Genomic DNA, 25,207 nt, shown 5'->3' with positions numbered 1-25,207 from the left:
TTAGCATTTCCATTTTTCAGCACAATGTTTTTTGCTACTCACCCACTTGGGGTCGTTTTCGTTATCCAACTTCTAATTTCCACCGTCGGTTAAATGGATACAAGGGCAGCGGCTTATGCTCTGTAAAACCGAGACTTTTCAAACACCATTTCCGGGAGGGAATTTTTAGTTTGTTTCACTCACCCTTTACGGTTGTTTCTTTTTGTTTTCTTTTTCCTGTTAATTCCTTCGAGCTCGGTACCCTCCTCCGTCTGCGTTTCCGCTGGGCTCGACTCCAGATGCCTGAAGGTTTATATAGAGATGTCTGCTGGTTTCCGAAACAGTAAGGTTAATCAAATGTTCTCACCTTAAAGCCTTCCATAAACACTTGCCTCCTTTGTCAACAGTGGCTCTGGGACGCGAGCGAATCGTAGATTTAAATGGCGAGTCGGACTTAAGAAATAATTTCTTCTGCTGGTGTCGTGTTTAATCGTTGATTGTTGTTTACGTTCATCATTGTTTATGTTTCGTTGCACGTGTACGTTTGACAATATACACTCTTAATTCTAAACAGTTAATTTTGGCTCGAATAAATACAATTACTACACTCTCAAAATTTAATAACCACAAATACTTAATTATAACGCTACAATAGGTCACAAAAACCACCACCCCCTCCTCCTCCCATTTCGTGAGGCGGTTCTTCCTACGGCCCTGTACAGGATAATAAAACCATTATAAAGTTTGAAGGTGGTTTGAGTGACTATTTCCCGATCATTCCAGTGTTCCCGGGAATTGGGAACTTTTCTATTGGTTCAAAAATTCAATTAGTAATTATAAAACCCAAGTCAACTATTTCAATTCTTTTTTTTTTTTTAAATTTTGATGGGCCATAACTTGTATAAAACGGGAAATATCGGCTTCAAATTTGTGCAGTTGTGTGTTCGAATTAAAATCACAGAGATGTGTTAAAATAATATTGTTTCACTGCATCAATAATTGCTATACTCATTTTTGAAATATCATACCTTAAAGGATTTAAAACACGGAAATGTAAAAAAACATAGATAGATTTTAATTAAGAGTGAGTGTGTGAAATGAGTAAGATGAGTGAGCTATCTAATACCTAGGCTTTTAGGAAAGTATTTGTTTTCAATCCAAGCCTGATCTTATTTAAGACAAATTGAATCGTAGAATTGCCAAAACAACAAATCCGCAGAGAGTTCCAAACCTAGAGCACAGAGAACAGACGTACAAGCTAGCCCACGAAACTTGTGTAAAAATCCCAACACCCTTTTTGAACTAATTTTTGTTTTTTGGTTACGATTACGCCTTTTCGAAAACTGGGCACTTTAAAGTTGATTTGTAACTCTTGAATGGCGCATTAGATGGCACTGTTTGCAGTTAGTTTCTAACGTATTTTTTTGGTTTTGGTTTTGAAATTTTACACACTTTTTTGACGGTTTTTTGTTCGAGCTTGTACGTCTGTTTTCTGTGCCTAGAGTACGCTTCTACGCAAACATCACGATTTACAAACGCTTTTACAACCTTTTCGTCGGAATTGGATTTCAATTGTTGGCACGTGGAAGGAAAAGCTTCTCTGGTGAATGTTGTTTGGATTCTTCGAAATGGGCTTCTACCGCTTTGTTTTATTTGAACAAAAATAAGCCATTAATCACTGTTTCTATCTCCCAAAAAAAATTTAACAACCGGGCTTGCGTTCTCTTGAAGTAATTTTTGAATGACCATTTCAATCTTATCGGAAGACATTTATCTTGATTAGCTGTGAAACATTTGAATTAATAGCAGCTAATTGAACGATCTAAGTTTAAAATTAAGGCTTTGGTGTCGTAAGGTCATAAATCTAAATCAATTTCAGCGTTTTCTGAAGTCGTAGTTCAAAATTCAGCATTCAGAATCAACGTGCTTCTAAAATATGATCGTTCAGTTTTCAACTTTACATTTTTCCCACCAAGCGATGCTCGTAAAACTTTCAACAAACATCAACACCCATCCAAACAACGGATCAATAAAAAAATGCATTGTTCGATAGGAAATGAAACTTGAGATTTAATGTTCCGCACTTAATTTCATAATCACGTAGTGCGCGGTATATTTTTATAGTCGCATATTTCTGCTTTTATTACGCTCACGCGCTAAATTTCATGCAAGGTTGTCAGCATCAAGCAAGACAGCGCAGCCTGCACGAGTGACATACCTACTATTTTTTTTCTTCTCTCAAAAGTGTGCAGCTTCATACATTGTGTCCCTGAATGCATTGATACTTCTCTACCAACAAGCTCAGAAGAAATCGTTCAGTTTGTAGGATGGTTAATTTTTTTTGAACTGTAGATACACATGCCCAAGCGCAGTTTTTATTTAGCAGGTCATCAATCCGCCGAAATCGCGCCACGCCAAACAAACGCCGGCTGGGCGGGTGACGACGAAATTTTCAAGCACGTGTAGCCCTGGGGTTTGCAATGACTGGGCGTTTTTAACTTGACGACGCGTTAGGCGCGCTTAGCGATTTTTTTTCTTTACAATTCAAAACATTATCACCAACGGCAATGGTGCAAGTAAATCGGTGTTCGTAAATTTGGCACACGCTTTCGGGGAGGAGGATCTGATTTTGACACTTTAATCTAGCACGTTTCCCCTGCATTTGCGGACTGCAAATGTTTGATCTAATTTTCGTTAGATCACTTGAAAGAGCATTAATCTAAATTTATTTTTCCTTTGAGAGTGTCCAGTTTGTTTGGTTTCGCTATTCACATACATCCATGTATGACTTTTTGGTAAACATTCGATACAAATTGAGCGTGTTTGAATTTATGATTATTTTTCGTAACATCTAGCGCCAATACAAGACGAGCAGTGGGACAATATCATTCAGATGTATTTTTAAAATAAACGACCAAAATTCTAAAAAATTTAAATGTACACCCAAAGAATTCATGTCTAATTAAAAAACGGACTATTCCCATTTTGTTGCTTGGGCCAACAAAATTAACGTATGCTAAATACTTATGCTGCATACTAAGGTCTTCATTTCGATTTTGTGACCTTTAAAAAATTAAGGGAGAATGAGGATACTTGATCCCTGGGGATACTTGATTCCTTAGCTATATCTTCAAACTGGAATGTCGTACAAAGATCAAATGTTCAAGAAAAATGTGCCAAATGGAACAAAACAGCAATGGTTGAAGCTAAAAACTTTTTAACAAAATAAGTTTTTGGGTTATTGAACTTTGTTTGAAGAATTTCACAAAATGTGACTTGAAAATCTTTTTTCATCATTTTAAAATGTTCCTAACATGGAACTATTATAACAAAAGTATTTATTCCAATACATCAATATTTCGAGTGTAAAATGAACTTCAAAATACAATATTTTCAAAGCGATGGAAAACTCCCAACTTTTTTCAGAAAAAGTTTTCTAAAATGTTGATTATGGATACAATTGATCCCTAATATATGGGTACAAATGATCCCGGTATATTCTTCTTCTCAATGGATCGTGGTCATTGCTGATTACGAGATTACTAATATTTATCCAATAGCTAATATTCATCCATCAATTATCTGAAGAAAAGGGCTAAAATAATTGATTTTCTCTTGTTTATAAAAAATTGCGCCCGTTAGTATGCAATGTCATAAGGGTTTAGAATAAGCTATAGATTTTTTTTTCTGACAATTATAGATTGTGAAATGAGAACAAAAATGACCAAAATAGTCAATTAACATTCTATCTTGGGGTTTTGTTTGATTTTTTCCATGGATTAGGGCTTCCTGAATAAAGGATCAAGTCTCCCTTAACTTCAAAAATATCGCAATTTTTTTACTCCCACGAAAATTCTTCTAGTTCATCTACGGGTTGAAGTATCGTTCTAATTTTAGGAGCATAGAAACTTGAAGTTACAAAGCTGTAAAATGTAAAAGAGTGCGAGTTGCTAAATTTTTCCAAAAATATATGGTGAAAATAAGAAAAGGGGATCAAGTATCCCCACTCTCTCCTACCCTTAAAGAGAATCGAGAGATCGAAAATTCCATTTTTGTGCCTAAGGGCAAGTTCATTGGTGTTGGGAAAAAGTGGTAGAAATTTTGTCACTTTTTGCACATTTTTTAAATTTTGCCATGCACTAACATTTTCAACATCTGTGGCCTTAAAGTTTTTTTTTAACAACACGTGTTGTTGTTTCGCATGCTGTGATGCAAAAATAGCAATATTTTTATCACGTACGGCTGAAATAGAAACAGCGCTGTAAAAAAATACAACGCCCTAAGATCTTGAAAACATTTTTGCATGGTTAAATTTTCAAAATGTCAAAATTTCTACCACTTTTTCCCAACACCAGTGAATTTGCTTTAACAAGTTGACCCGATAGGCTTTGCAACACCTTTAAAATTATTTGAATTCTTATCAATAACGTCAAGTTCTAGGTAAATGTTAACTTCTTCTTTTAAATGGAAGCTACAATTTCAGCTTAGAACTGCAATACAAAGAAGATTTATTGTAATTTTCTCAAAAGTTTTTTTTATCATTTCTCAGAACCTTATCTAAAATTTGTTATTTTCAATCAGTGTTTAAAATCAATGCCTCTATATGCTTCAATAAGCACGTTAGTTAAGCCAAAATGTATGTTTTACTTATTGGAATTCCCCTCTCCTCTCCCATCAAATGTAGAGTAGGTTACTAAAAATATTTCTACATTAGTTCAAACGTAGAAACATTTTTAGTAACTAAATATCTTCACATACTTCATTTGTTGCATAAGTTGTCAAGTTATGCAAAAAATATCTTTAAAAAGCCTGCCTTTTTTCTCTCGTCTCCCCTCTGAAAGAAGGAAGAGTATGAGTATGAGTATGAGAGATATTGAATACAAGGAATAAGAGGCCTCAAACAGTCCTAGAAACATTTATCGTACCCAATAACCTTCCACGCAAAATTTCTTTCAAATAAGTAATTGTCATAAAAATATTTCCCGTACTCAAATACCCTCCCATGCCAAATTTGGTTCCATTTGCTTGAACAGCTCTCGAATTATGTGAAAATTGTATGAGAGCCCCCCTTCCCACTTTCCATTTCTCCTATGAAATAATGAAAGGGGGAGGGGTAGGTTAACAAACAATCATATAACCTTTTCTTGTATCCAAAAATTTACCATCCCATTCCAAATTTGGTTCATTTGCTCGATTAGTTCTCAAGTGATGCATAAAAATGTATGAGAACCCACCTCATCTCTTTTCATCTCTCTCTAGAAGGAAGGAGAGATCCAAATCCAAAAAATAAATATTTTTTGTACCCAAATACTTAGAAATGTTTCGATTGGTGTAAAGCAGTTGGTTGCATATGAGTGCCACCCTTTACAAAAAATGAAATTATTACAATAGTACCGTAAACTGGGGGAACATTGATCACTTTTTTCATTAATTTTTGAATATTTTGAAAGGGGTTGCTTTTTCGTAAAACCTAAAAGCTTTGAAACACTTACTGAGGTCAGGAGTATTAAGCATGATTATTTATTGCAGTTAATTCAAACGACATTGGTGGTTATAATTAAATGTTTGTTACAAAACCAGATTTCGAGTTTCGGGGTAACTTTGATCACTATGGTTTTTACGTATCTTAACAACTTCAAATTGATTGTTTTGATTCCATTTAGCACTGAAAGCTCAAAACGTTGATAACAGCAATTTTTGGTTTGGTCTCAATTGAATTTTTCAACGTTTTCTTTCAAAAACAAATATACACAAAAGATGGACAATGTTGCTGCATACATTTAAGGGCAAAAATTATAAACATTTCTCAAAAATTTTTGGACTCTAGAACAAATAAAATTATAGCTTCATTAAATTCCCTAGGTCCTCCTACTGTTCCTTGGCCCTTTTTTTATTCAAACTTAACCATTTGATAGGGTTTTTAGCCATTTTTTATACGGGCTTTTTCATGGAAAACGACCGTTTTTTTTCAATATTCGAAAATGTTCATCAAATGACTATAAAAATAACACTTAAACTAAACCTAAACCAAGAAAAAAGTTGAACTTTCACAATAAATAACCCATTTGCTCCTAAATGCTTGAATTTGATCAGGAGAGATGTTTGTTTGTGAGCTTTCAAAAAACTGGATATTTTATGATTTAAAAATTACATTTTAAGTAACATAAAAAATCTCCTAATAGAAATCATATTTAGCCTATTTGTAACTTAATCTCTAGGCTTTTAAACGTAGTAAACAGTTTTCAGATATTTTAACTTTATACTTAGTTAATGATGATTATCTGCAAAAATGTCATGTTGATCAAAGTTACCCCGCTAATCAAAGTTCCCCCAGTTTACGGTACAATAAATTATCTCATTAAATAAAATTGAAATCAACTCTGTTAGAAAGTGGAGGGTGTCTTTCAATACAGTAATTCCTCTAATTAGTCAATAAATGCAACAAATTCCATAAAAAATAATTAAAAATTAGTTTTTGTTTATTACATAATATATGTTACATGTTACTGGGGTTTAAACCCCCTCCCCCTTTCCTATGGAGATTTTTTCAAGTAGAATTTTCACCGTAATATCGAAAAATTACTTAATCTTAAAAGGTGTTTAAAAGCAAGTGTTTGCAAGGAAGTCAGAAATTTGGCTCGCCTCCGGCGGAATTCACTCTATAATCTCAAGCCAATTTCATTTTACAACACTATATGATGTTCACAAATTGAATCTAATTTTTGATTGCAAATTTTGATTTGCAATTCAATTTACCTTTTGTATTGAAACTGTAATCTTGACTTACAAAAAATCTACCTCGTCTTTAGTCTAGAAGTGCAACTAAACAAGAACAGAGTTTGAAACGAACCATTTTAAGTTCAAAATTAATTGTTGGAATACCGTCAACTGGGACAACATGCAACAATTTTCAACTTCAATGGCTTCTAAAAAACTTATTTTCACAGTTAGTCCTACCCCTTATGTGTCAAAAGTTTTAAGGATGATGTGACATAGAATTGGTGTAATTTAAAAAGTTATTGATTTCTTTAGTTATTTTTAATTTTCTAAAAACATTCGATTCTCACCCTCCTCAGTAAATGGGGTAACTTGCAACAAACTTTGATCTTTAATGAAAAATCTTATGAATACGTATGAGAATTCATAGTTTTTAATATATTTGAGATGCTTAAAAGACCATTACGCGTGAAAACACCAATTGCAGTATTTTTTTGTTATGTAAGAATTAATTTTCATATTTTTTCTTAAAATAAGGATACTGCATACATTTAGGGGTTAAAAAATACTACGAAAAATTCTACAAGCTAAAATCATAAAATAAATGTTTGGATGAAAGAAATTTCAATGTTTACACACGTGTGATGCAAAACATTCATATTCCAGCACATGGAAATGAGATTTACAGGATGACACCTAACTGAATTATTAAAAGATTTATTTTAAAAAACAGTGTTGGTATAACATGAGGAAATCAGAAAAAAGTTTGTAGGTAATATTATCAAGCCAATCCGTCATACTGAGTAAAGTTTTTTACGGCATCGAGAAATGTTTAAATTTGTACATTTATTGCTCGATTTTACAAATTTTATATTAAAATAAATAAAAACTTTAAACAACTAGCTTAAGATGCGAGAAATAATGTCATCATTATTTTGTAATCATTAAAAGATATCTAAAATCCAATATCTTTTTTTCTTATTAATGGGTGTCCACGATGAAATTGCAACACACAAAATTGATTCGCAAATTCGACTTTTCATCCGATTGCCACCAAATTTTCAGGGATTGAAAAATAACTATTAAACTCCATTTTAAAATTTTACTCGTATTTTATTTACAGTCCATACGCAAATGCCCGCACCTTGGCCTTAATCCCGGCCATAAAATTCTGCACAACCAGTGAATCAACCGTTTTTTGCATGTAAACTGGAGTGCCCTAAATGACCCGACTTTTGAAAAAGTTATGCGCTGCAAGCTTAAATTGATCCTAGACCTAGTATAGACCCTTTATGTTAAAAAAACCTATGTATCTTTTTCATTTTCATATTCTGTTTTAATTTTCAAATGAATTTACCGAATTTTATTGTACGGTTTTTTAATTAAGAAATAAATTTACCGAATTTTAGAAACAAGTTTTTAAAATTTTTTGAAATATTTTTGATAATTTTGTGTATGTTTTTCAATTCTTAATCTTTTTATTCTAGAAACATAAACCTTTAAATTTTTTCCTAGTCAAAAATTCACATTTCAAATCGCGGTTAATTTTTTTTTAAATTCAAAACACTACAGTGAAATTTTTAATCAACCCTTCAGTTGAAAATGAAGAAAGAAATGTAAATTAAGATGAATAGTAGTATATAAAAATAATCATCGTTTTCCTAAAAATTTATCATGAATAATGGACATCTATTTTGGAATTCAGATTTTTGAATACTAGACTGCTTACACATTATTTTGAAGCAAATGTCTAGTTCAGCATCGTTTTGAAAAATTTATCAATGACTATCATTGGTTAATCATTGAAAATATCATTGACTTGAAACTTTCATTGTGATTTGTTTTGAAAATTTGGATTTATATTATCAGTAACATTTATTATTTTTTTATAGTTTGTATGATAATCATGAGAAAGAAAATGATTTTAGAAATTGTGTATTTTTGATATTGCTATTATTTTTCAATGAGTTTGAATTTTGAAACCCCTCAACTAGTTTGTAGATGAATTAGTATTCACTTTTATACAGTAAATTTTTAGAAATAATCTTGATTTAACATAAGTGGTACCATTCTTTTTCATATTTTTAATCCTCAACGCCAATTGCTTCGTCTAAAAAAGGTAAACACATGCTTGATTAATCCAAGATCCAACAAGATAAGTCTCATTTGGTTCAAAATTTTCAATTACATTCAATTCAAACATGTTTTTTTTCTGAAATATTTGAAAAATTGTTGAGATTAAAGCAGCTATAACTACAGTTTCCGATGCGTGCGATGGCTCAAACAGCCTCAATCCGATTCCTCGGAAAAAATCAACCTAGATGAGTATATTTTTGTTAATTTTTTTAAAGTTTCAATTAGAGCTTTCTGTATTGTTTACGGAATATAGGGTTTACAAAATTTTGGGGAAGAATATTTTCATAGATTTGGTTCGCTTGGGAGGGAGAATATTGAATTTCTTTGCGGTTTATACACTTTTGCGTCCCATTGTGCGTCGTCACCTCACGTTTTTTTTTCGTCAAAAAGTTTCGAATGGTATTCTTAAAAAATGTCAAAAAAGGGATGCGTTGAATAGGAAATTTGATAAGCTTTACGAATATGCACAGTTTGTGAGGTTTCACGTTACAGTGTGTCTTCTGCATTTTTCAATGTTTATTTGGACACCGTTTGAAGTCGTCGAGTTACAATGCGTAGATAAATCAACTCTGCGTGAGTCGAACGATGAGACGATTTCCACATGAATTCGCTGATCCTTTTCACGCGCGCACACCCTTCAGGGGAGAGTTTAATTGCGTGCCTCTTGATGTTTAATATTTTACTTCGCCATACCTAGGTACCTACTTTGTATTACCGACCTCCGGTGATGTCACAAATAACGGATAAGTTTGCATGGAAAGAGCCATGACGAAACCAGTCTGTAGTCTGAAGTGGCTGGCTGTGGGGTTGGATGATAGCATCGAGCGAGAGCATAAAATGGTCGAACTCTTGGAGGGATCCCTTTTTTCTCACCAATTTTCCCTTGTCATGCGTTGAGCTACGAAAGGTGTCCCATTCCATTCTCTCCCTTCGGTCTGGTATCCCATCAGCATGGCGAATGAAGGACTTCCGGGGGAAAAGTGGCTGGACCTACCATTGAGTAGTGTAGGTTCCACCAAAACCATCTTCACTGCTCGCTCAACCCAATGTTCCTGCTGTCGGTAAATTCTTGTTCTGGCATCATTTCGTTCTTTACTCGAGTCTCCGATTGATTTCTTTCGTGTCGGACGGCGTGTCGTTGAGATGTTCAATTTTTAAAATAATTAGGTATTCGGAACAGGGAAAATGTCGTTACATACATACAATTAAATTAATTTGAAATATGAAATTTTAATTATTTAATAACTGTTGGCTATAGTGAAAGGAACTAAAAAGAAATGAATTTTGCAAAAGAAACTAAAAAAAAATTAAGGATCAAACTCACCAGCATCATCTACTGTTTATGGACACCTTTTTTTTAGATACCAGAAAGAAGGCCAATCTGATGTTTTTTTTTCTTAAACACATGTTAACATATGTTAAAATGTGTTACAAAAACCCTATTTCCACTTTCAGGATTTGCAAACACTTCAAATGTACACTTAGCGAAACAGAAATAGCATCACTCTGTGTTTTACTTGTTAAAAGATGAATGAAAACTTTCGTTTCCTGTAGGTGTTTAAGTCTTTAAATAACACAGTTTTAAATGATTCAACGGAACTCAAGGATTCCGTAACAATTTTAGATCGGGAGCAGTAGGTTGTTAGCCTAAAGTCCCTATCCCGCGATGGGGCTGCCATCTTGGACTTAGCTGGCGGGAGCTGCATTTCATAAATTCAGCCGCTTGCTGCAAGACAGACTCTGTTTGAGCCGCCCCTGACCTGGAGAACAGACGCTCGGTTGTTGTTGCACGCCGCCCCTGACCTGAGGAACAGACGCGTGCGGCCACCTTCTCAGTCTGCATGCGACCAAAGCATCCACCGGGGTTGGGTACCCGATCTCCGCTTAGGTTACTCGCACCCCAGCCGGCACCGCGGGGAGGTAGAGATAGGAGTTGTGGATAAGAGGTGATATGACCACTATGGGGTCTCGTGTTGCACATTATCCACCGTTTACCAGCCACGCTCTTCCCCCATCGACCAGCACATAAGGTCACTTGGGTATCCCGAGATGGCCGAACAGAAAATCAAATTGACCACATCTGCATCAGCCGAAAATGGAGAAGGAGCCTTCTTGATGTCCGCAACAAGCGAAGCGCAGACATTGCATCTGACCATCACCTCGTCCTTGGCGAGATACGACTGAGAGTTGCACGTGTCCAACGGCGCGAGGAGAAAGTCGGGTGTCGATACGACGTCCGCCGGTTGGAGAATCCAGAGGTGAAAAGGGCATACGTTGAACAGTTAGAATCCCGAGCCTCGGAGCTGCCGACAGACGGAACAGTCGAAGAACAGTGGTGTGGAATCAAGAATGCCTTTATCACGACGAGCCATGGTACTCTCGGTACAGTTTGTGGAAGAAGGAGTGAATGGATGTCGGATGAAACTTGGAGGATGGTCGATGATCGGAGAAAGGCGAAAGTCGGAATTGAGCAGGCATGTACCGGGTCAGCCAAAGCAGCCGCCCGCTTACGATATGCGGAGCTGGGAAAGGCAGTTAAACGAGCTTGTAGACGAGACAAGAGAGCCTGGACAAACTCCCTAGCCGAAGAGGGAGAAAGAGCCGCCGCCAATGGAGATATCCGATTACTTTATGACATTTCTCGCCGCCTCAGTGGTGCAAGGACTAATGCAAGAATGCCGCTAAAAGACCGAGCAGGTCAGTTATTGACCGATCGAACAGATCAGCTCAAACGATGAACTGAGCACTTCGAACAACTCTTCCGAGTCACGAATAGCGATGACCAACAGAATCTGCAGCTCGAAGCGCCAACAGTAAGTCGCATAAATAGCGTCAACTCGGAAGCGCCTTCGCTGGCTGAAATAGAAGCGGCAATCAAAAACATGAAATCCAACAAAGCACCTGGGATCGATTGCATCCCTGCTGAAATGCTGAAAGCCGACCCTGCCTTATGAGCACAAATGTTGCACCGTCTTTTCGCTGACATCTGGGATACTGCAACATTCCCGGCCGACTGGATGCAGGGTATCCTCGTAAAGGTCCCGAAGAAAGGAGACCTGACAGAGTGCGGTAACTGGCGAGGCATAACGTTGATCTGTACTACCCTCAAAGTACTCTGCAAAGTGATTCTGAACAGGATCCAGGAGAAAATAGACGCTACACTCCGACGGCAACAAGCTGGATTCCGATCTCGACGATCATGTGTGGACCACATCACAACGCTACGGATCATACTGGAACAAATCAATGAATTCCAGGACTCCCTTCTGCTGGTGTTCGTTGATTTCGAAAAAGCATTCGACCGACTTAACCATGAAAACATCTGGGCGGCTCTAAGGCGACGAGGGGTCCCAGAGAAACTAGTCCATCTCATCGAAGCACAGTATGAGGCATTTTCGTGCAAGGTCTTGCACGACGGCGTCTTGTCCGAACCAATCCCGGTAACTGCTGGAGTGAGACAAGGATGTATTCTATCACCGCTACTTTTTCTTATCGTAATGGATGAGATTCTGACTGGATCGATCGACTGTGCACCGAACCGAGGATTGCCGTGGAATGCTTCAACAATGGAGCAACTGAACGACCTTGACCTGGCTGACGATATTGTTTTGCTCGCCCAAACACAACCAGATATGCAGAGCAAACTCGACGACCTCACCGAAAGTTCCAAGGCAGCAGGTCTCAAAGTCAATGTCGGAAAGACCAAGTCGATGGAGATCAACACAGGAAATCCCTCCAGTTTCATGGTAGCTGGGCAACAAGTTGAGAAAGTGGAGTGCTTCCAGTATCTTGGTAGCCAGATAACGCCTGATGGTGGTACCAGGAAAGACATCGAAACACGGATCAGAAAGGCCCGATTTGCGTTTGCGAGTCTCCGAAACATCTGGCGGTCACGCCAGATCTCTCTACGAACAAAAATCCGAATCTTCAACTCAAACGTCAAATCCGTATTGCTGTACGGGTGCGAAACTTGGTGCACATATGCGGTAACGACGCGAAAACTGCAAGTATTTGTAAACCGCTGCCTGCGGAATATCATCCGCGCTTGGTGGCCTGGCAACTGGATCTCGAATGAGGAACTACATCGCCGGTGTCATCAAAAGGCGCTAGAAAACGAGATTCGGGAACGTAAGTGGAGATGGATTGGGCACACGCTGCGAAGAGATGAAAACGAGATTTGCAGAGAGGCGCTAGATTGGAATCCAGAAGGTCATCGAAGAAGAGGCAGACCCAGAAATTCGTGGCGGCGAAGCCTAGCCGCTGAAATCCGAACTGTCGACGAGAATCTTGACTGGGACCAGGTGAAGACGCTGGCTCCGAATCGTCAACAGTGGAGGTCTTTTACCACGGCCCTATGCACCGGAGGATCGGCGCGGGATCATTAACTAACTAACTAACGGAACTCAAGCATATATTTTCTTTTTCCATAAACCAATATGCGCTGAGGTCTAACAATATTGTAAAAGAGTTTGGAACGGTAATGGAACGTTTTTGTGAGATAAGGCAAGCCCAATTGGATACTCTATAAATGAGAATTTTATGCAAAAATGGTCCTCTTATTAAATATTTTCTTCAAAAACCTGCCGGCAGCTGACGAAATCTTCCTTTGGTTAATTAATTGTGGACAATTTGATTAAAAGTCTTGTGGCTCAGCAACATAGTCATACAGTTGGTTTTTTTTTAACATTTTGAGCATTTCTTATTTTGTATATTTATTCAGTTTACCGTGCTTGTTTTATGTCGTATGTATCAAACGGGCTATTTAAACGGTGCATTTCCACGCAGCTTCGGTAATCGAACGCACCCTCTGCTCCCGATAGCGTCCGATTATCGAGTGAGTACTGTAAATAAATAATAATGCTTCTACGAACTACAATTGAATTGATAACTGTATTTTTAAGCGATTTCTAGGATTCCATCATATTGTTAAGGGTGTAACAAAATTTTCTTCGAGCACTCACAAATTTGACATTTTAAATATAACACTTTAGCAAATTGCTCATTTCTGAATGTCATGTTGATCCAGAATGAAACAATATGATATGATGAAACAATGGTTCTGAGTTGAATATGAATCCGAAAAATATTTGAAGCCTACTTCGATTTTTTTAAATCAGTATGACCACTATGTCCATTTTCTATTATCAAATTTCAAGAGCTGTCTCGCTTTTAATCAAATTTAAAGATAATAATTTATTTGTTTGGTTTATTTCGGCCAATCTTCAGCATTTTGACGTTGTTTCCGAAAAAAGTTGGAAGAAATACTCACCAGAACAAGAATAAACCATTGCCAAAGTATCTGTCCATCTCAGCTTGTGATCCAGATTGTGATCCACTTAATCGAAAATAAATAAAAATTATAGGTACCGGAAAGTATGACCCGAAAACAGGCCTACACTCAGTCAAATTATTATTATAGCTACTTGAACTACTTTTAAGAGTGTCAAATGGTTTTTCATAAGCATCTTATGAAATTCTTCCAGTTTTCATGAGAATATCTTCATGAGAATATTTTCATCGGCTAACGGAGCACTCCCGGTGCAATTTTTAATTTTCTTCAAGTAAAATTAAATTGTATTTTCTAATAGTACCTAAGCTTTTCGCGAAGTCATTAAATTTATTTGCAATTTAAAATATATTTTCTGGCTTACTTTTCAGCATGCTGATCGGCAACAAACTCAAAGTCAAAGATCCGGATGTGACAAAAATACTTAATTTGAACCGGGTGTTAATGTGCTGTTGATGGTGACCATGTATGAAATTATTCCACACAAATTTTCGAAAAATAAAATGAAAACATCAAATGTTTTGAATTTTTATTATTACACGTGAAATTTTCTATTTCCATAAGACCCTCTTATGAAAAGCGGAAATCTTTGATTGAAGTCGGTAATTATCTCAGAATTCATTCCCGTCATAAGACAATCTTATGAGTACCATTAGAAAAATCAATGGCGCCAGTTTATAAGAGAATCTTATGGCATACGTAAGAGTATTTTTCTGAGTGTAGGAACCAGAAGATCATCGACTGTCAAAAACGCTTTGGTCACCACTCCGTCGATCCGACATCATGAGCGGGAGCATGAACGTGATACTCTAGGATAAATTAAGCCGTATGTGCGTTGAATCCGTTGTAAATCGGTGAAATCGTTTATTTAAAAAATCAAATTAAATTTCTTTTTCAAGTTTAATTAATATAAAATTCTGGAAAAATATTCAGTTAGGCTTCCGCTTTTCCAAATCCGAATTGCCTTACGTTTAACCCCTGCCATCAGATTTTGTAGAGCCACCTTGTCCACCTTCTTCGCCGCAGAAAGCCAGTTTGCTTTGAACTGATGCTCGTCCTTAGCAGTTTTTTGGTCTTATTTAGGTTCCACTTGACAATAACCCAGTATTTCTCAATTGGGCGGAGTTCTTTCGTGTTGGGAGGGTTCTTGTCCTTGGGAACCACCTGCACGTTGTTGGCGGCGTACCACTCCATGGCCTTTTTACCGTAATGGCAAGATGCCGAATCCGGCCAAAACAGTACGGAACAACCGTGTTTCTTCAGGAAAGGCAGCAGACGTTTATTCAAACACTCTTTCACGTATATTTCTTGGTTGACAGTCCCGGAAGCTATGAAAATGCTGTTTTTCAAGCCACGGGTACAGATGGCTTGCCAAACCAGATATTTCTTCGCGAACTTTGACAGTTTCATGTGCTTGAAAATATCTGTTACCTTTCCCTTTCCGTTTGCCATATAAAACTCCTGTCCCGGAAGCTGCTTGTAGTTGGCTTTGACGTAGGTTTCGTCGACCATTACCACGCAGTAAAACTTCGTCAGCATCGTCGTGTACAGCCTCCGGGATCGCGCTTTGGCCGTCGTATTTTGTTTATCATCGCGATTTGGAGTAACAACCTTCTTGTAAGTCGATAGTCCGGCTCGTTTGTTGGCTCGATGCACGGTTGTAGACGATACACCCAGGTAATATGCGGTATCTCGGAGCGAGAGGTAAGGGTTTCGCTTGAAACTACCGGCAACTATCTTTGTCGTCTCAGCGGCACACACACACCTTCCAAATGAAGGGTGTTCAGGTTTTTTAAATGCAAAATTGAAAGAAATACGTCAAGTCGATATTGACCAAATTTTGACCGTATCACCATTTATGTTAGAGTGTCAATGCAATACGGTTTTTCTAAATGATTCAGTTCTAAGTATAAAGATGCCTCCGACTCCTCCGAAGGAAAATTGTCTGGTTGAGGTCAAAATGACTTTAAACCTGATTCTTGGGCTCAACGGCTTCGCTGGTAACGGGATCTGTTTCTCATTTTGCCTAGATGTCTAGGATTTTCTTAACTCTAATACTTCTATAGTCTTGAATTTCGTTTCCTACTTTCTAAGGTGACTCCAAATTAGTGGCATTGGCTATGAATAAATTGGACTTTGTTACTTTAGCAATCGCATACTTAATGAGCCGACTCAATGCCCTCCCTTCCAGCGTTAAAGGCTCTAGCTCTTCGTTGGAATCTTATGATCCAATCACCATGTACTACCAGAATTTCGGGGATATATTTAAACTCCTGTCGAGCAGCGTCGCTTTCACAGAAACATGACTGAACGACAATGCCATCTCAAGTCAGGTTTTTGGACCAGATTATGTTCTTATTCGTTGCGACCATAGGCCCCGTAATAGCAAGAAGACAACTGTAGGTGGAGTTTGATTTGTTGTTAAATCCAATTTCCATGCACTGTCCATTGACGATAACTCCTGGAACTTATGTGGACCCGCATCAATCTTGGCAACCGAAAACCCTACGTATGTGTGCTGTGCCTGCCCCCTGATCGCCCGCGAGATTTCGCTCTGGTGGAGTCATTTTCTCGCTGCATATCCAAAGTGAGCTCCCTTTGCGCCCATGACGACAATATTCTTGTCATTCTCGAGTTCAATATTCCCGGTTTGAAGTGGTGCTCCAACCATGGTAGCTTTTTTTACCCGTATTCTGTACGCTCTAAATTCTCGTCACCTTTAAACATCATACTAGAGACTCCCTGAGTATGGCGGCCTTGCGTCAAATTAACAGAGCTACAAACGAAAACGCCTTACGTTGGATCTCTGACCATAGAAATCATAAGCCCCAAGCCTTCCAAACTAAGGATGTATATCGAAAACTGAACTCCGCTTACAAAAAGCCAGCAAACGTGATTACCAAAATTGTCTTTTCTGAGCACAACTTAACCTCAAGTCCAACCCAAAGTCGTTCTGGAAGTATGTCAAAAATCAGCGGAATGAACTTGGTATTCCAACTCTAATGTTTCTGGATGGCAATACTTCGAAGTCTGAATGCGGAATCAGTGATCTCTTCGCCTAAAAATTCTCGAGTACCTTTGCTACTGATTCAATATCACCAAAACATGTGGAGAGTGCTGTAAGAAATGTTTCACCACTTGGCTTCTGCATAAGCACGATTAAATTAGAGGATGCGGTCATGTCAAAAGCAGCGGCAAAGCTCTCTTTCTTTGGACAGAGACAACTATAGAGGAACCTCAGCGTTATGTTCAATTTCCAAACTGTTCGAATGAGTCGTCATGGATCCGATTTTCTCGTACTCTAAGAATTTTTTTCATCCGATCATCATGGATTTATGCCCAAATCCTCCACGACAAATAACCACCTAGCAACCAAAAGTTTCGTTAAAAAGGTCAAACACAGGTTAATCAGCATAATCAATATGCTGAAGTTCGTTTTATTCAGCACAAAATTTAAGTTCACATTTTTAAGTTCACATTACAGATTTGAACAGCCTTCTGTTCAGCTCATAAGTCATCTTTTAATCAGATAAAACAAAAAAAATCTATTCTCTCCTCTCTTACTTCGGCCACCACCAGCCCATGTGGTGCTGCAAGCTTCTCGGCATCCATCTGAATTCCTCCCATTACTTTGAAGTTCCATTACAGATTTGAACAGCCTTCTGTTCAGCTCATAAGTCATCTTTTAATCAGATAAAACAAAAAAAATCTATTCTCTCCTCTCTTACTTCGGCCACCACCAGCCCATGTGGTGCTGCAAGCTTCTCGGCATCCATCTGAATTCCTCCCATTACCTCAATTCATCTGACTTAATTGCTTTGTTTTGGACATTTTTTGGTACATGCCGACACGCACGCTATTTCTGATACACATTTGATTTATTTGCTTACTTAGCTTAGCTTAGCTTAGCTTAGCTTGATTGACTACTCACATCCACCTTAAATCATTGAACCTGAAATGCAACATGAAAAATTTTCTAAATCAATAGTTCCTTTGAAGCTTCGTCAAGCTTTAAATTAATTTTTTAAACCGAAAAAAAAAACAATTTCAAATTCAATGATCGCAAGCGTGGCTCAGTAGAACGAATTCCACATCGCCAATGGTTGCTACTCCGTGATTGACCGAGGCCATCAATTTTGTCCAGAGGTCAAATGAATGGTATCTGGGATTGACAGCACATCCACAATGAACAAAACTTATGCTCTCTCTTTACACATCAATAACGGTGCCGGCCACGTCCTAGTAGTCAATGGATAGAAGGAAAATAGAGAAAAAGGATTAAAAGAATAATAATTCAAGCTTTAGGACCGAGGTCACCTCTGCATCCTAGCAAAACAATTTTTTTTGTGGATTGGGTAAAAGGATATGATCAGGAAACACTTTTGACTAGTGTTATGCAATTTGGGTTAAAATCCTACTCTCCTATGCTCCTGTAATTTCGTATTGAAACTCTTCAATTCAGATGACTTTTTAATAACTACAGAAATAACATTTAACTAGATATCATAAGAGTTACTATTACAAGTTTTCGCATAATTAACTCCCTGCCTAAAACCAAATTTATTTTTAACTAAAACTCAAAACAATTTTTGATAAATTTAAGTGGATCATCAAATTGCAGAAGATTTGAGTTTCGAAATTATAATGATTCATTCATATAATGAGAGTTTGATCTTATTCTTTACGAAACTAAACTAGCTTTTCATTTTATTTTTCGTGAAGAACATACTAGTAGCAAATATATTATAACCAACAATGAGTACTCTCAGCATGCTTCATATACTTCAGCAGCCTTTGTTTCCTTTTGAAATTTCTGAAGATTATTTTTACTGAATCTTTATTGATACTGTCTTGAACCAAAAAAGGTTCTGGCAAACAAAAATCAAAAGACTCGTTAATATTAATGTTAAGACTCGTTAACTAATTTTTTTGATAAAATATATATTCAGAGAGTACATTTTCAATCAATCAAACTATAAACAAGTTATAAATGTCTTTCTGAAAGGCATTATCTAATTTCTTTTACCAGAGCTACAAACTTTTGATGTTTTTGGTTTTTCCTCTATTTGATAAAAAAAAACAAATTCTGACACTATTTTCAAATCTGCTGATTATCATGATCACATTATGAAAGGAATAAGTTAATGAAAACTAACATTTTGAAACTATTATCTGCTCACAACTTATTTGATTTATTTTTATTAAAAAGATCTTGTCTTTATTTCAGCATTTTTTTTTTAAATATCTGTGTTGCAAATGTATTTTTGCTATTTTCGATAATATTGCCATTTTCAACTGTCAGCTATAATGTTGAAAAATGTTGTTTAAATTAAGTAGGATAATAACTATTTTTAAACATATTTTTCAAAAAGCAAGGAAATTCGCTGTTATTTTAAAACTGTTTTTAGACTTCCTGGAAAACTAAAGTTTTTAAGTATATTCCAAATTAATCAATCAGCTTTCTCTGATTCCTCTCTGCAAATATAATTTTCCACTTGATTTAAAATATTAATTAGGAATTTGCGTTTCAAATTATGCCATTGAAAATTGTTTAAATATTTTTCAAGAACTGAAACAAATTTCCGTTTAATTTAAAAAAAAAACTGAATTTTAAAATGTAACCTTAATTCATATGGCATAATTTTTCTTAATGTTGAATGTTCTCCGAATAACCTTTTCTTCAACTAAACAAGCTTGGTTTTTCAATTAAATGGTTCCATTCGTTTCAAATATTTAAACGAATTCTTATAAAAAAAAAACTTTTCAGTAACCACAAAGAAAAGGTGGAAAATCAATAAGCTATTTATATTTTTCATCCACCACTTAGTGAAATAGCTAGTCTCTTCTCAAATAACATTCATCACCTCTTTTCACTAATCGTCAGACGTGAAAAACTATAAGGTTACATCTTAGAGCAGCATTTCTGAAAGAAAGTCATGTGCCCGAAGAAGTTTTTTTAGGTCACGCCTAGATTCAACGGGAAAACATCCCTTGATGAAATATAACTGCAATATTTCCTACATTTAAGATGTTTTTTTACGAAGAAATTTGTCGAAAATATGAAAAATGAATCAAATAAGATAAAACGAAATAATAGAAAACACTTATCTTAAAATCTGCAGTTGTCTTGAAGGTCTACGTTCTTCTTGAATTGAAATCTCCCGTAGATACTTATTTTTTTGGCTGGATGTATCGAATCAGCAAAAGGCACTATTGCATTTTTGTAAAACTTCAGTTTGAAATTACACCTTAACTTGTTAATATCACTTCAAATATTTGCACTGCAATTAAATGATAATATCTTTGTACAACTTCACGATTTTTGGTTATTCAAACTTTTATTTTGAAAAATTTTCACGGAGCACAAAAAATTGCGTCCGATGTCCAAAACTCATGGCTTACTCCTCTGATTTATTTGCTTACTTAAGCAATCAAACAACCTAATGAAAAAAATAAGTCCTGATACCAGATTTGAACCGCGACCCTTCGAGATGATAGCCAAACACACTGCCACGAGGTCACGCCTAGATGTTGCCTTACCAGCAGCTAAAACTCGAAGTGGTAATAAGCTTCCCCAGAATACCTACAAGGGCAGCCAGCGGCCAGCAGCGAAAAGGCTATTTGAGGAACTTTTTGGAACTTGAAGTCCATGGAAGGCTATTTGAGACCCAATTTGTAACTTTTATACCGAAGGAATGCGATTGACATATCACAAAAAGGCTATTTAAGGAACTTGAAGTTAATGGAAGGCTATTTGGGACCCAATTTGTAACTGTTATACTGAATGGAAATGATTGGCATGTCACAAAAAGGCTACTTCTGTAACTTTTTGGAACCTAAAGTCCAAGGAAGGCTCTTTGAGACCATATTTGCAACTTTTCTACTGAAGGGATGCTATTTGATATGTCACAAAAAAGCTATTTCAGGAACTTTTTGGGAATTCAAGTCCATGGAAGGCTATTTGAGACCCTATTTGTAACTTTAACACTGAGTGATGCGATTGGCGTGTGTCAAAAAGGGCTATTTGAGGAACATTTCGTAACTTTCATGCTCGCATTCGAGAAACTTCGGTACCAATTCCCTTTGGAACCTTTGTTCAGCGAAATTCGAACTTCGTAGGCTCGCGTTTAAGTAGATATGGAACTTTTGATTGCTTGGGCCTTCATCTCCTATGGGCACGAAAGTTTTGCTACTAAGTCTCAACCCGACGCCATTTATATCGATTTTTAGCAGCATTTGATCAGGTAAACTATGATATTGCCATTTGTAAGCTTAGACGTTTAGGATTCTGTAGACCTTTACTTGGCTGGTTCCGCACTTAATAAGTTGTACGTGATTTGACAGTTCGCACAGGAGACTCTCTATCCAGCCAGTTCTCTGCCACCTTCGGTGTGCTGAAAGGTAGTCACCTAGGACCGATTATCTTCTTAATCTATTTGAACGATGTACTCTAACTCCTAACTCGAAACTTTGTTATGCTGATGAAACTGTTCTATTCCATCTGATTGATTTCCTGTAAAACCTGTTTAATCTATTCGCACACTGGTGTGACATCAACTGCCTGCCTTTGAATCGCAGTAAATGTGCAGTCATCAGTTTCTCAAGAAGACGGCAGCCTTTTGTGCGGAGTACTTCTTAGGAGATGAGTCCAATGGGTATTACGTCCAGATCATTGATATGGTCCATCAATGATCTGGACGTAATACTCGACCGTAAACTTGAGTTCAAAACACATAAATACGAACTACGTCGTCGATAAAGCCTCTAGAAGCCTCGGATTTTTTATTTTGAGTGGCCAAGGACTTCAAGAACGTGTACTGCCTGAAGAGCCTGTATTGCAGCATATTTCGTTCCATCCTCGAATACGCATCTGGTGTCGCTACTATTAGAATGGTACCGATCGGTTCGAGGCTATCCAACGGCGCATAACGATGCCCTCAGATACCTAAACTGGCAAGACCCGTTTCACCTGCCAAGCTACACACATCTTCAAGCCCGAAGAAATGCAACACGAGCCTCTTTCGTCGCCGATCTACTGATATCGCGAATTGATTATCCTACGCTACTGAAAGCTATTCCTCTTATACTGTATTTGTTTTCTCCACTCGTGGAGTGTTCCACCGTACCCGATAAAAACAAACACAAATCGTCGCCAGTGTATTGCTATCTCACTCACTCACACGCTCTCTCGCAACACTGGCAAAATTATCGGTGGGCCACCGTCCGTAAGCAGAACTCCGACAGGTCAAAACCAGTGCAACACCGTCCGAATAAACAAACAGTTTGACCGCACCTAGTGGTGCACCAGTGCAACACTAGTGCAACACTCGGCATAAACAAATACGGTATTAGTGTGAGATCCAAAGAACTGAGAAACCGGGACCTTCAACTGTATGTTCCCATTCGTTTAAACATCTACGAAGCTACGAAGCATCTACTTTCATCGGTGTTAAGAAAACGTTCAACCGCTTTACCGAGCTCTTCGACTTCGACGTTTCGAGGGATATTTTCCGAATAAAAGCTATTAGTATATTGAAAAATCGTTGGTTAGATGTACATTTTGTGCAATTTTTAAGGATTTTCATGGACCCGAAAAAGAATTGCAAAAAATGTCAGATTTTCTTACCGTTGGAACAATGGTTAATGCTATATTGCAGATCCAAAAGACTCGCTTCTTTCGTTATCTTCAAACCCGATCATCGCTTTCGTTCAGCAGAGTACATGTGGAGGAAGCATATGATTTTTTTTCAACGACGTTCTGTAGGTACCAGTTGATTGATCATCTACCTTCCAGGAACCGAAACCTCTTTCACAGATGTGTTCTCTTACGACTTTCAGATGGCTCACATAGCAATTTTGGGGAGCCTCTTCGTATAATCATGAATCAGTTTCAAATTTCCTTCAACCTTAATATCAAGGTGGTTTGCGCGCAAATTGAATCGGTTTGATTCCTTTGATCGTTGAACCAGAACCCAGCAACGGCAACCGAAACCGAAAATTCCGAAAATCAACACTTCCTGCTTTCGTTACATCTATCTGGTCTGGTCTGACGGCATGGGACGACAACGGGTGACGGGACTCACGTGAAACGTTCGTTACCAAACCTTCCTTGCACATTCGGTTCGCGTTGGTTCGTACGGTCGTTCGTTTGTTGCTACCATTCCTCTTTCTGCTGTCTACCTTCAGCAGCTTCAGTTTGTTGTGGGGCGGCGCGTGGCGGATGAAGAGAGAGTCAAACAAAAAAGTACGCAAAACAGACAGCGAGCCAGACAGGGGAGTTTGTTATTTTCGCCGCCGCTGCCGCTTCAGTCGATCATTGAACGGACATCTGCATGGTTGTATTTTCGATGTTGTTAGCATACTTAGCATAGTTCGGTTTCGTGTATCCTCCGCGGCGTTATCGTTCCGAAGCATTTTTCGGGAAGTTTGGTGCTGCAGCCAGGCTAGAAGTCAGCCAAGGGCAAATAAAGCATTGTTTTGGGGTGAAAAAAAAAACTGAAGACCACCTTCCGGTGTGGAGCTTCTCCGGTGTTTAGTGATTTAGCTGGGGTGTCAAATTGAAGGGAACATAGTTGGATTCTATAAAGTGCGTACTGCTCCAGAGTTCTGTCTGGTCGAGGTGTTGAAGTTCCAGTGAGCTAGTGTGTGTCTGTGTATGCGGGTGTACGAATTTTATGCAAATTTGTTCTTTGCGAGGGAAAAAGGGTGACTCAAGTGTGGTGCTCTCTCTGGGGTCAGCGCAGTTTTTTGTGTATCGGTCGACTGATAGAAAGCGTAGGTGGGCACGCTGCATACGGAACGAGGGTTTTTTTTGCATCGGATTCTCGAAGCAGTAGCGGACGGACGATTCGCGTTTTGCTCGTGGGCTGCAGTTAATGTGAGTGATTTGGGTGGTAATATCGAGTGTTTTCGTTTTATTTTTGGAGCGAGATTCGCTTTTGTTTGAGATAAATTCTGCTGTTCGTTATTATGATGATATGTACTTGTGTTGGAAAAGCGTAGTTAATCCATGAATTTATTACTAAGGGTAGGATGTGGATGAACGAGACGGGAAATGCAATTAATCTTAATATCGCCTGGATCCAATATCCACTATACTTGTTAAGTGCTTTCTAGCACCAAGTTAACGTTCCTATTATTCCTCAAGGCATCAAATAAGAAATGAAGTTACGTTTGTACACTGTTGTAAAGTTTTCGACATCGTCATGATGACAAAAATTGTGATTGACTTGTTGAAAGCAGACGAGCGCCAAAATTGGTCATTAGCATGGCTGTCTGTCACAATTTCTCAAACATATTCTTAAGTGATGATTTATTATAAATAATTGCCCATCAAACTGTCTTCTAATCAATCAAATTTAATTAATAAAACCGAGATCAAACATTCCGTGTCATTACAACACTACTAAGTAAGCCGATTGGTTGAATTAATTATCTGGAAAGCGTTTCGATTAACCTCCGGTTCGTTATGAGAGTGACATCACACAGCCGTTTGAATGAAATGTTTCTCGGGAAGGTGTGATTTTCACACAACAAACCGAAGCGTTTGTATATTTTTTGCCTACGAAGGGGCACTGACACCGACCGAATCGACTGCAGAGAAATACCAGCCATTGGAAAGCAGAAAAGGTGTCTTCATTCGAGGATTTTGGTTCGTTGTTCATACATAAGTGGGATTCCAATTTGAAGCCTGTTTACCATAATAATAATCATCTGAGTATTATGCTCAAAAAAGTGACTAGCGTTCGAATGTTTTCATCAATATTACCCCTTGCCAGTACTACTGACCCAGCAGTATTAAGGCAAGCCTAGTTTCATGTTATCAGTAGTGATTCCTTAAATTGGAAACCTTGGAGTACAAGTTTACATCAACTAATTCATTGATAAGATTTGATAAAAAAATCGATAAATGCAATCTATCAATTTGGTTCAGCTACAATTACCAATTTTGGCTATGGCTGCAGTTTGAAGAGTAAAAATATTGAGTAACTTCAAAAATGAATTTTTTCCTGCAGCATTTATGCTGCTGAAGTTAAGTTCAACAAACAAGCTGCATTACTTTTTAAAGGCGTTTCAAGAAAAAGAAAT

General features: G+C 37.5%; 1 protein-coding gene across 3 annotated transcripts in view; it reads left to right on the top strand.

Moving 5' to 3' along the window:
- Window positions 1-25,207, top strand: part of LOC129757933 (uncharacterized) — a 209,106-nt gene that overhangs the window by 71,747 nt on the left and 112,152 nt on the right. The window contains exon 1 of one of the 3 annotated variants that reach the window (XM_055755334.1): window positions 23,413-23,996. The exons of the other annotated variants lie outside the window; for them this stretch is intronic. The gene's annotated coding sequence lies outside the window, so the exon portion shown is untranslated. Of the gene's footprint in view, window positions 1-23,412; window positions 23,997-25,207 lie in introns of those variants that run through there. 3 annotated transcript variants of the gene reach the window in all.

Source organism: Uranotaenia lowii, chromosome 3, assembly GCF_029784155.1.
Source record: "Uranotaenia lowii strain MFRU-FL chromosome 3, ASM2978415v1, whole genome shotgun sequence".
NCBI classification, from domain to species: domain Eukaryota; kingdom Metazoa; phylum Arthropoda; class Insecta; order Diptera; family Culicidae; genus Uranotaenia; species Uranotaenia lowii.
The sequence above is the reverse complement of the archived record's forward strand: the minus strand, read 5'-3'. Positions and strand labels throughout refer to the sequence as shown.